Source organism: Diadema setosum, chromosome 15 (genome assembly GCF_964275005.1).
Source record: "Diadema setosum chromosome 15, eeDiaSeto1, whole genome shotgun sequence".
Classification (NCBI taxonomy): Eukaryota; Metazoa; Echinodermata; class Echinoidea; order Diadematoida; family Diadematidae; genus Diadema; species Diadema setosum.
The window spans coordinates 25,671,230-25,684,217 of NC_092699.1; positions in this window are offsets into that span (position 1 = coordinate 25,671,230).

The following is a 12,988-nucleotide window of genomic DNA, read 5'->3' on the forward strand; positions in this document are numbered from 1 at the left end:
ATCTCGAAATTTTGGGCTTGGGCATATCGATATTCGGAATATCAGAGAATTTAGAGATACATTTATTTTTGTGGTCATGTACATTCCATTTTGGGGGTTTAGCATGAGATTTCGTTTATCAGAGTGAGAGAGTCAAAATTGGTTGAATTGCGCGAGTCTCATGCTCAATGCATGAGAGTTCAGTTGGCAGCCCTGCACTTTTAAAGGTCATGCTGTCGACTGTGCTGCTACCAAAGAGCGCACGCACGTGATAGATCGCTGCACTTCTAGCCACACATGCGCGCGCATAATTTGCTGAGTGGTCAACGCGCCATTTTGAATTCTGCAACGATGAACCCCGACGGTCAGGGATTGCACCAGAAAGTGTCATTTTTTTGTTCCATGGACGTATCGCGAGGGCTCTCTATGGACTTATGAACCTTCTGTAATACAAGCATGACTTACTGTAACGTGTACATTTTTATAAGAAATGTATAAATTTTCATTTAAGTTTTGTGGTTGTGTTGTGGACACGGCAGTTGAGTAATGCATAACTATACACAGCCCAGTCGCCGCTGTACATACGTAGCGCGACAGGGCTGTACCAACGAAGCTCCAAACACGAAGAGGGTCAAACGATCGCATGCGATCGGATTGAATTTTGATACTTTAGATAATTTTTTTGTCACTTCAAACTCATCTGACGAACAAAATGATAATGAGACTTCATATCTATGCTATGAATATTGAAATTTAGATTTAATAACTTACCTAAAATGATGGTTATATGCAGCATGTGTGAACGGTTCACGAACGGTACATCGTCTTTCACGCAAGGCCATTTCCAATATCCGGGAGGTCACATGATCTGGATGCCCTTTCAAAAGGTCGCGCTGTCGACCGTGCTGCTACACACCAACACTCAAGCAGCGCATCGCACGCACGCAAAAGATTTCCACAGAGATCAAGGCGCCATTTTGAATTCTGCAACGATGAACCACAACGGTGTTAGGGAATCCGCCAAAAAGTATAATTTTTTGGTTCCACGGACTTATCACGAGGGCTCTCAATGGACTTACGAACCTTCTGTAATACAAGCATGCACTTAAGGTGAGTAACGTTTGGTAATGTGTACATCAGTTCGGGAAACCCACTCACAAGGGGGGCCCCTCCTTATAAGTAACCCGTCCCCCTTATAAGTAACCCCGTCCCCCTTATAAGTAACCCCCGGGGCACCCCTTATAAGGAGTCTCCACGCTTTTTTGCAATGCAACGCGAAAATGAAAGGACTGCGGCAATTCGCTTGATTATGTCCATAAAGCTTCACAAGTTTCCTAGTTACTCACGAAATTTGAGCAAAATCGGTTTGAGGCATCATATCTAAAATCATGGATTTAAATGCGATGTCAAACGACCCATGCGAATGCTGAAATGCGAGCGATTACTGGCGTGAGTGTCGCCAGGCGCGGCGGCGCGGCAATGCTTGAGTGCAGACGTGGTGACCGAGTACGTACTCAGTCACCACGTCTGCACCAAGGAGTATAGTATAGAAGCGCACGCATCGTGCGCTCTATACTCTTTGGTCTGCACTCAAGCATTGCCGCGCCGCCGCGCCTGGCGACACTCACGCCAGTAATCGCTCGCATTTCAGCATTCGCATGGGTCGTTTGACATCGCATTTAAATCCATGATTTTAGATATGATGCCTCGAACCGATTTTGCTCAAATTTCGTGAGTAACTAGGAAACTTGTGAAGCTTTATGGACATAATCAAGCAAATTGCCGCAGTCCTTTCATTTTCGCGTTGCATTGCAAAAAAGCGTGGAGACTCCTTATAAGGGGTGCCCCGGGGGTTACTTATAAGGGGGACGGGTTACTTATAAGGAGGGGCCCCCCTTGTGAGTGGGTTTCCCGAAGAACTGACATTGTTTATAAAGAACCGGTCCTACTAATTGACGCAAACTAATGCAAACTAATGCAAACTAATACAAACAAATGCAAACTAACGCAAACTAATACAAACTCAATGCAAACTCAATGCAAACTCAATGCAAACTACTAATCAATGCAAACTAATGCAAAATACTAATTAATGCAAACTAATACAAACCATTAGCGGTGAAAATTAGGGTGAATTACCTTGATTACAGTACCTGGACCTGGCTCTTCCGAGGCCACTCTCACGTTTTGTATAGTCCTCTCGAAACAAAAACTAGTATCGATCAAGTAAATCCATTCTATCGAAGAATGACCAACGCAACTGCTCAACAGTCAACACTAACTTGAAAAAAAAAACATTTTATGAAAATATCATTAAATTCATATTTCTTGACCAAATAGATATCGTTTTGAATATATTTCGCTTTCAAAATTCAGAAAATGTAAAGCAGAATGATGCCCAGAAATACGGATATTAATGATCGATCATAAATGCCGAAATACTAATTGATGCAAACTCGACGCAAACTCCAAAACACAACGCTATCCTATGCGAAAACAACCTATATCGATTACAAATATCGGGAAATGACACCCCGAAATACTAATTAATGCAAACTCAACGCAATCTCCAAGACACAACGCTATCCTATGCGAAAACAACCTATTATCGATTACAAATATCGGGAAATGACAGCCCGAAATACTAATTAATGCAAACTCAACGCAAACTCAAAAACACAACGCTATCCCATGTGAAAACCACCTATATCGATTACAAATATCGGAAAATGACACCCCGAATGCGCAAACTCCAAGTCACATTATAACGTTTTCCAATGTGAAAGCAGTGTAAATTGATCATTATTATTATTATTATTATTATTATTATTATTATTATTATTATTATTATTATTATTATTTATAGTGCGCTTTTCCCACAAGGCCTAAAGCGCTTACAATCAATTGAAAGCATGTACGACAAAATGTGTAATTCGATAAATGTTACAGCTACAAACTACGAATATCGGAAATTGACACATCGAAACACTATAGTAATGCAAACTCCAAAACAAAAAGTTTTCCTACGTGAAAACTACCTAAATTAATTACAAATATCGGAAAATAACACCTCGTCATTAAAAAAAAAAAATGGTCTCACAGTATTCTATCACAGTCCTGTATCAAATTTCACTCTTGCAGAAGCGCAAATCTATTTAACACCAGATTGAATTGCAGTTTCAAGTTAAGATTGTTTCAAATGCTGTTAGACTGCCGTGGGAATATTTAGAATGCCGTAGGAATATTTATGATGCAATTTTATTTATTTATTTATTTATTTATTTATTTATTTATTTATTGCAATTCTTTATCCAGAGTAGCCTGATCAGCATGAAATATATAAACAGTATAAAATATTACATTTCAAAACAGTATAAAGTAATCACACACATCAAGTATTTAAATAAAATGATATCATACAATCACACAGATTTAAAATAGACTAACTGCCGGTCTTCCTCAGGGCTCTGTTTTCGTAAAAATCCATGAAACATGAACAACATCAACAACGGTAACAACACCAACAATAAGAAAACAATTTGTTTAAAAATAGATATTGCAAATTCTGGCTGATCAGCAACGGGACACGTAATACAGTCAAATATAAAAATGAAATGAACGCACATGTACAAACATCTGGAAATACGATAAAACAAACTGAACATCTAGAAAGAGGAGAGGAGAGGAAATGATAATCAGAGTGCAATCAGAGTCCAATTAGAATACTCTTCGAATGCAGATCAATACTTTCTATTTCGAATGCTCCTCGATGATGTTTTAGGCATGGGTAAAACATTCGAGCTGGCCTCAAGAATGGGCCCGAACACACTCAGAATGTCGTCAAAATTTTTAGAATGCACTTCGAATATGCAGGAATGCAGGAAGAATTTTCATTCCAACGACATTCCGGCTCATTCCGCCTCTGGTTGGACGGGGTATCAGAAAGAATTTTAAAATCCACATTAATTTCATCAAAGAAATGGGCCGATAAGCATTTTTTTTTCTGCAACACATCATTACCTTCTTTGGCTATCAAAATAATCATCGCTTGTTTTTGAGAAGCGAATAATTCCCATATTGATACGCTTCACTCTAGGCTACTAAATATCCTACAACCGGTCAAAATGTATGTATATATACATAATATATATGGGTCAGAATTTTGAACGATGTACAATTGAGCCAAAACAACGCAAAATTTAAAAAGTAGGAAATCCTCAAAATAATTTATCTTATCTGATAGAGTATAATTCAAACATTAATATGAACCCAATTATACTAGGAATTTCCCAGAGGAACAAGTTTTTTATTCACCGCGGAAGTTTACCATGTCCAGAGCAGCGAACGTCCGTGAGGAATAGCACTGCACATACATTTTGAGTACCATTTAACATATACTTGCAACAATCTCATTCAGTTCAAAATCGTAACAAAATATCTTATGAGACATGTGTATGTGTTGGCAGAATATTAAGCTTGTACTCTTAACCTGTACGTAATGGTAGACAACTGATTATTTAACCAAATACGTCATTTCTGTTGAAATATTACTCTTCCGCTATTCACAAAATACTTTCTCCAATTTACGCGCATTAAACAGAAACTCAATATTTCGACCTCTTATTTCACTATCCCATACTTTAAACCTTACTAAAAAATGATAAGATACTTTTTAAAGATGTATCTGATCTGGGCAGTCTCTATAACCCAACAAATATAACATAGTTTTCATCACGGAGGTTCGCATATAGCTCACGGACGTTCGGAGCAAACAAGATATTGAACAATGCAGTTCTTTTGAGTTGGAAAAGCATTCTACTCACAACAAACAGCGATTTCATGTCGAGAACAAACTCCTCTGCAAAGTCCTAAATAATTACTACCGATTCTCAATTATAAAAGTTTATTTATCTTTCCATGCTGAGGAATGAAAGAAAACACTTTTTCCATCTCTCGTAAATGAACGTACAAACGTACGTGTAATCTCAGTGATGTATCTGTGCATCCTTAAGAACGAATATATTTATCAAAATTTTGTAATCATGAAGTAAAGATTTAGCTCCTAAATTTGTTATCTAAAGTCTACAATGCAAAATTTGCTTATAACGAACATGGTCACAGCAAAATATGACAATTAAGAATTGACATAAAAAAAACAAAATAAATGTGCTCCGTTATCGAATACGATGTTTAGCTCGGGAGGGCAAACGAATACCTTTCAATGTGTATAGGAAGAAATCCCTCTGCGTTTGCTCCTTGTGTTACACACTGTTACCAAGGAGAATTTGTGTTATTTGTTCAGAAATGATATACGGTCCGATACTCCGAAGTTTCGTCATAACAAGACACTTAAGTCGATATAACTTGGATGGATGTTTGCGACTTCGATATTATACAATATTGTTCGTTATAACAAACATTTTGTATAAGCGCGTCATTTCGGAGGATCGCTATTCATACGGTTTGTCAATCCGAAAATTGGTTAAGGTTCGTATAATTATGAAGCTATATTATTCGGTAAATGATAGGAATCTCCGAAGGTTAATCGAAAGGATTGTTAATTGGAACATGAAAAATCTGGTTCGTTTATCCAAATGTGGAGAATCAAACTAACAACCAAATCCCCCAGATTACAAAACCTCATAATAATCGCTTTCACCTAAACTAAAATAAGGCCCATTCCACTTTTAGAAGAATGCGGACCTAAAGGATAGTGAATCTTAATAATTCATTTTCGGATTAACAAACTTTCGGAATAAGAACGTTTTTGATAAGAAAAATCCTGAAATAACTACGAACCTTTTTTTTTTTCATTTTCGGAATAACAAACCTTTGGACATTCGGAGTAACGAGTCTTTGGAAGAGCGAACGCATCAAAGTGCGACCTTACACTCTTGAAAAGAAAAGGGTAAATCAGCGTTTTAAAAGGGGCGAGGAGTGACAGCGTTTAAAAAAATGTTGTATTCACCCCTTTTCTTGCTGTATCTAGCACATCTAATGTTGGATTCAGCTGGATAAAAGGGTGAATACAACATTTTAAAAACGCTGTCACTCCTCGCCCCTTTTAGATGTTGATTAACCCTTTTCCTTTTAAGAGTGTAATCCTGTTATTAAATCATCACTTTTTTAAACTGTGTTTTCAAAGTAAGCACAAAAGCACAAACAACTTGAAGATATCTCTGTCTCTTTAAGGTAAAATTATAAAAAAAAACAATTCGGACAGAACTGCAAAGTAACATCGCTTTTCATTGATGAGTATAAAAAACACCATGTCATGATAAACGGAAGATTTGCGTGTTTTCATCAGACACAAATCGTATAATGCATTATTTTTGTTCGCTTATGACGACATTTCGATGAATAAAAAATAAACAAACAAACAAACAAAAAAGCTCCTCCAGAGGAATTTGGTATAACGGGACTGCACTGGCGATTCTTTTCTCTGTGTGTTGGAGCTCGATTCCTTCTCTGTTTCTTCTCATTTTCATTCAACTGCTTCCACGTCCTTTTGAAACTTGTACGTTTCTTCTTGACACATGCCCATTACAGACTTCTTCCTTCATTTCATCCTTTTTGTTTCAATATATTCTGAATGTTACTGCGGAGCACTTTTCTGTTTGGTCGCAGCATGTTCAGGCTACTTAGGGAATGAGAGAAAAATCGTTGTGAAGAGAAAAATGAGAATGTATCAAGGCATAAAATATTATGACAATAACAGCGAACGTCCGTGATGGAGACCAAAACTGGATGGCAGCTACCTTACTCAAAAGATATACACGAGGAGCATCTGTCACTAAAAAGTGGCACTGTTCTTCTATCTCCTACTATGTAATCCATGGACTTATTCTACCAACGAACATCCGTGAGCAAAACGTTTTCCTTTTGTTATTACAGGTAAATCGAATGCTGAACGTTATTCACTTTTGGGTATGAGAAACTCGGTGATTTGGTAATATTTTCAAGTAACATTAACTTAATGTATACAGTGATATATTTGTAATTATCAAAAATTTCCTTTATCCGACCGAACGTCCGTGAGCGAAATTTTCAGAACCTATGACAGTGCAAATTGTCTCCAAAACCTCATCAGAAAGAAATTCAAATGCACAGAAATTACAGATTACGCAAAATTCCATTTTCCTTGTTTTCAGTGTTTAGCTGTTTTTATGTAATTAGAGGAAAAACAAGCATAAACTTGTGAGTAAATTCTGAGCTGCCTGTTCATCACGATCAAATACCGCCTTTAAAATTCTGAAACTACTGCTCTAAGCTCATTGCTTACTTTGTAAAATTCTATTTGTCGCTATTGGAGCTAAAAGATTTAAAGAATATAAGGACACTTTCGAAACAAGTTATCCCTATCGGTCGGATTGCATACGTCACGAAAGTTCGCTGATTATTGTCACGGACGTTCGTTCTGTATACTACTACACAGGGTCATGTTCCAGGACGGGTAACTAATCGACGGAGAGTACGTAGCCTTCCCAACTCTTTCAAAAAATTGAAAAGGTATTGTCAATGCAAATTATAAGAAATTTGGCACTCTTTCAGCATATATATTGCTCAGAGAGGGATTAGAGGGTGAATTTTCAGAGAAAATAGGTTTTCGGTGAATCGTTATGTTCCAAAAACTGCAGACGAGCCCCAGTCCGCTCTAAACATGACATGCAGCTCCTCGGCTAGAGAGCCAAAGGTAAAATGTATACCTTCGCCATCAAAGCAAGATAATGCCCCACTCGATAACGTTTTAACCCTATAAAGCCCAAGGGGGGCACATTGTGCCCCCTACCAGATTTTCGTTTGCCACTCCTTCGCCCTTAATCCGATTTCAACCAAATTTGGTGACTTTTCCTCAAATCTTATTGCAAACATTTTGATACATAATTTAGCTATATTTGATGTTGCTAGTTGCCATGGCATTCATAAGCTGACAACCATGTCAGTCAGATTTTGCATCCTTTTTCTGTTCCCATTTCATTTAACAGCATTACAGTGTATGAAATGAGTGTTTCTTGGCTGAAATTTGTTGAAGGAGCAAAATTTGAAGTAATTGTGGTCCTGGAACGTTTTTCTTATTATTTCCTTTGTTTTTATGTGACAAAGGCATAAAATAATAGATATAATAGAGATAATTGAACAATAATATTTTCTGAAGATTGCCCTTATATTTTGAGTTATTTTGATTCCTTCACCCAAGTTATGCCTCTTACTGAGTATATCATTAGTTTATCATATTATCAATTTGCAATCTCAAAATTCCAGTATTATGCAAATATGAAATGCCATAACTATACATGTACCCATCCCAAACATTTCATCTCAGGTCTCATAATGTATCATTATGTTGATATGAATAGCGCCCCCATGTGGTGACCTTGAGAAATTTCAAACATAAAAATAACAAAATTCCACTTGCTTATCATTTGTGGCAAATATGAAAATGATTGATCTATGATAAGACATATACAATGGGGATAAAGAAATTATTCAGAAAATCATGTTTTTAGCATATTTCCTATGTATTTCTTTATATTTCGGTAAATAGTGCCCTCCATGGGTGACCTTGTGAAAATTCAAATGTACGGTCATGTAGAGTATGAGTTACTCTACATAGTGCCAAATATGACGATGATACATCAAATAATAAAAAAAGTTATATAGGGGGGCACAATGTGCCCCCCCCCCCCCCTTCGGCCTGCGAGGGGTCAAAATAGCTTGGGCTTAATAGGTTTAATCATCACGGATGTTCTGTTTTTTCTCGGAGATTAGGCTAAAAATGTCATTTTGGTTCGCATTTGACAAGGGACGGACAGAAACTCAAAACATACATATTATCGTGTGGCTAGATCTTACTTGATTACGACTCAGAACAATATCGCCAATAACGTTTAATGTTCTGATACGATCTCTATTAGTAGGCATAAATAGCGGACGCACGTCCGTGACGAAAACTGAGTATAATCTTGCATAAAAGAATGTTACGTCCCATGTACAGTCAGTAGACGTACAATTTTTGCACTGAAACACCAAATTTTCGTATACAGTTGGGACAACAAAGTGGAATATGCAGCAGCTATAGAAATAAAAGCATCACGGACGTTCGTCAATTTAGGGCTTTGATATTTCAATTGTTCTCTGTAATTTCATACGTGCTCATAAAGTTCTTATAGTTTTGTGGTAAATACCCATGATATGTCAGATCCAGAACACGGTAAGATATTAGATTATTGTGGAAATAGCGTTTTTACCTTATTTTTAAGTTTTAAGTCCCTGTCAAACGCAAAATATCAGTCAAAGGTCACCCAACAGGCACCAAACCATACATTTCCTGAAAGGAAATTTACCAGGCTTTGAGATGATATGAAAGAATCTGGTTTCTTAGATCATCCTGGTGTGTTCTATTCTAAAGGGAAAGAAGGTCATAAGGTGCGAAAATTGGCAATTGTACATCCATATATATATATATATATATATATATATATATATATTAAAGATATATATATATATATATATATATATATATATATATAATTTTCGCACCTTATGACATATCTATTGAAACAAGGAAGGGAAAACTGACCAGAAACAAATAGCAAAAAAAAAAAAAAAAGAAAGAAAAAAGCTTCTGACCACACGAGCAAAGAGAATTAAGGGTTTAGGACGAACACCGAACTAAGGCTTTCAATAGCTCAGTCTGTAGAGCACCGGTCTAGTAATCCGGAGGTCTCGGGTTCGAATCCCGATGAAAACCATTTTCTTTGCTCAAAATTTTCATTATATATATATATATATATATATATATATATATTTATTTATTTATTTATTTATTTATATTTATATATAGACATTTGCCCTTATTTTACTGCCAGATCGTATATATTTTGTATTCCGCGAGGTGGTAGCCTACATCTTTAGATGATCATTTCCAAATGGTAAATTGTATAATTGTGTATAGGCATTTTATTAGCATTATTCGTAAGGTATAACATCTATTTGTTTATAATTTCATGAAATGAAGTTCTATCATAAATAATTAGATATTTTCATGAGATGATATCAGTATTATCATATTACCATAACACAGACAGACAGACAGACACACACACACTCACAATAGTTCACCGTAATAAAATTTGGGATTTTTTTTTTTTTAACGAAAATAAAAAGGAGCAGAAATAAAATGGCAATGGTATGTCTGCACGTATTGACTAACGTCAGTACAAAAATGAGAATGATTTCCTGAATCGTGGATGAGTGAGCACACATCAAAGGCAAATTTGGTTACTTTTTAAAAGTATATTACGGTCTTATTTTTTTTCAGGGGGGGGGGGTGTCACATATGCTGTTTGTTGTGTATTGTATATAATGATTAATCGCTGTTGCTGTTTCATCATCCATCACTTCGACCCCTTCACATCAACTGTGACGCTTTTCATGTTTTGTTTTGTTTTTGTGAGGAAAATAGCTGTGTCAACTCTCATTAAACTGCAAAATCCATTTAGTTTAGGATTGTTGTCAGATAATGCAGCCAAGATCTAGCAACCCATGTCGAGTTAGAATAAGAAAGAGTGGTTGTGTCTTCATTGAGTAAGCATGTACACTTTAAAGATGGAGTAAAAACTGCAAAACTATACTCTTGATATTGAATAAGGGAGTGGTGGTACAATGAATCATGAAATAACAACACCACTAAAACATTCACCGGAAGCAAAATGTTGTATACCCCACAAAAGTAACTTTTGTGACTTTTGAAAAGTGACCATTGTCACTCCTACATGACTATAAAGATCACTGTCATTATTTTCCACATAGAAGTTTGTCAATAAGTGTAGCAATATCCCTGCGAATTGATTTTGCTTAAAACTTATTTTTTCGTTAAGTGAGATTATTTTAGGGGAGTGTGTATATCGGTCTTGTTAAATACTGTTAAATAAAACAATAAATCAAGCCAAACCAACCAAACTTTCAATACCCCATGAGATAACGACATTTTAAAATAAAAAGGCATAAGATACATACTATGCAGTTATGAATTCAAACATATCAGCAGTACTATCAGTTCGGCCAACTTTTTTTATATTGAGCTTATATCATGTTAGCATTCAAAAAGATTCCATCCTCTTTTTTTATCTCCCATTTCATCATATTTTCTTCATGTATTTCAAAGGAAGGCGAAAGCATTTGTCTTAATCTTTCTTTCTTTTTTCTGGGGAAGAGGGGGCGATGATCTGGGGCCCGTTCATAAAACGTGTCATTAGTGACAAGTTGTCGTAGATGTGACAAGCTGCTGAAATCCTTGCATCTGATTGGCTGAGAGCGAATTTGTCATAGAAATGTAGTAGTTGTTACTGATGACAAGTTTTATGAAACGGGCCCCTGATCATCTGTATGCGTTTTTTTTTTTTTTTTTTTTTGGGGGGGGGGGGGTAGGGGAAGGGGAGGGGAAGGCCGAGCATGTCGATTCAATAATCTATTAATTTCTTTAGGTTGAATGAATGGAGGGCCAATCTGAAGTTGTGGCTGACCTAGGTGATACTTTCTCTCTGATGATAACGTAATCGTCATTCGCAACACTGCACAGGTCACGTTGTCATCATCCTATAAACCTGCCAACCCTTAGCTTTCATCGATGGTTGTGGATAGTAGGCCTATAATTACTCTGCAGAAGTTAACGAAACAATAAAATCAATTGTCAGCTGAACTATAATATTCCCATTCGGGTCCAATCCCGATCCCGATTGTGAAAGATATTGTATCTTATCTCAACAGCCCGCATTGGTTCGCGGTATTCGTATTGAATTGAATACTTGAATTGAATAACTGAAACGGCACCGGTCTTACACTCGAGACACAGTGAACAGTTCCAGCACGTTTATTTTCATATTTCACTTGACATCAAGATACATCACAAAAAGAATACAAACAAGCGAGATACAAAATATGATATAAGTCGGGTCATGAATAGAAACTGTGTCAGCATGTACATAAGACAATTGTCTATAACGTGTGAAATATGATGGAACCGCAAAAGCAAAGTTTGTAAGCGCAGGTTCCAGGAAAAAAATACCAATGTAAATTTGCTATGCAATCAATGGAGATAGGACACACAGTAATAATGACGAAACTATATGGAATCTAAAATATTTATATCAAGGTACAAAGGGAAGAAGAAATAAAAGAGGAGAAAAAGAAAAAGGAAAAACAAGAAACCACAGAATAAGAACTCAGTGAAAACATAGCATATAGATACACAAGTATACGAGCACATAGAATCAAGTCCATAACGACTTCAAAATGTAAATACTGATGTAGGGATTATATAATGGGATAATTATCCAGAGGTAAATCGATCATACACTGCAGGTTGATGCGTCATACATTGAATGAGGATACTGCAGATAGCATATTAAAAAATTCTAATCAGGCAAGTTATATTCATTAAGTAACATTGATTTTAATTTTTGTTTAAATGTAAACATATTAGAACATTTGATTAAGTCTGCGGGAAGATCATTCCAGAATTTGGGTCCGGTAAAAACAATACGTTGCTTTTGACTAAGGAGTGTGCGAGTACGTGGAAGGTGAAATTAGTCTCTTTGTCTTGTGCTGAAACACATGGATTTATACCAACGACGTAAATCCGTACTGAGGAGTGGGGGAGGATGGTCGGCGATAGTCATCATCACCACGAATACAATTGACAAGGACCGGCGCAGCCTTGAGGGGATGGGGGAGGGGGGGGGGGGGGGGGGGGAGAGAAGCTTGGTGGGGGCTGCATGCCCCCCCCCCCCCACACACACACACACGCACACTTTAAATGGAAACATTGTTTGCATCCCCCACTCTTTTGCATGAAATATAAAGTTGGAGGGAATTCAGTGGCAGCAAAAGTGTGACGACTTTTTGTTCATGCAGTATGTGTGCTTTTTTATTGCTTGTCAGCCGACTTCGGCGGAAAATCAGACTTAAAAGTAGTAAGACTATTTTGTTGCTGTTTCTATTTGTCTTT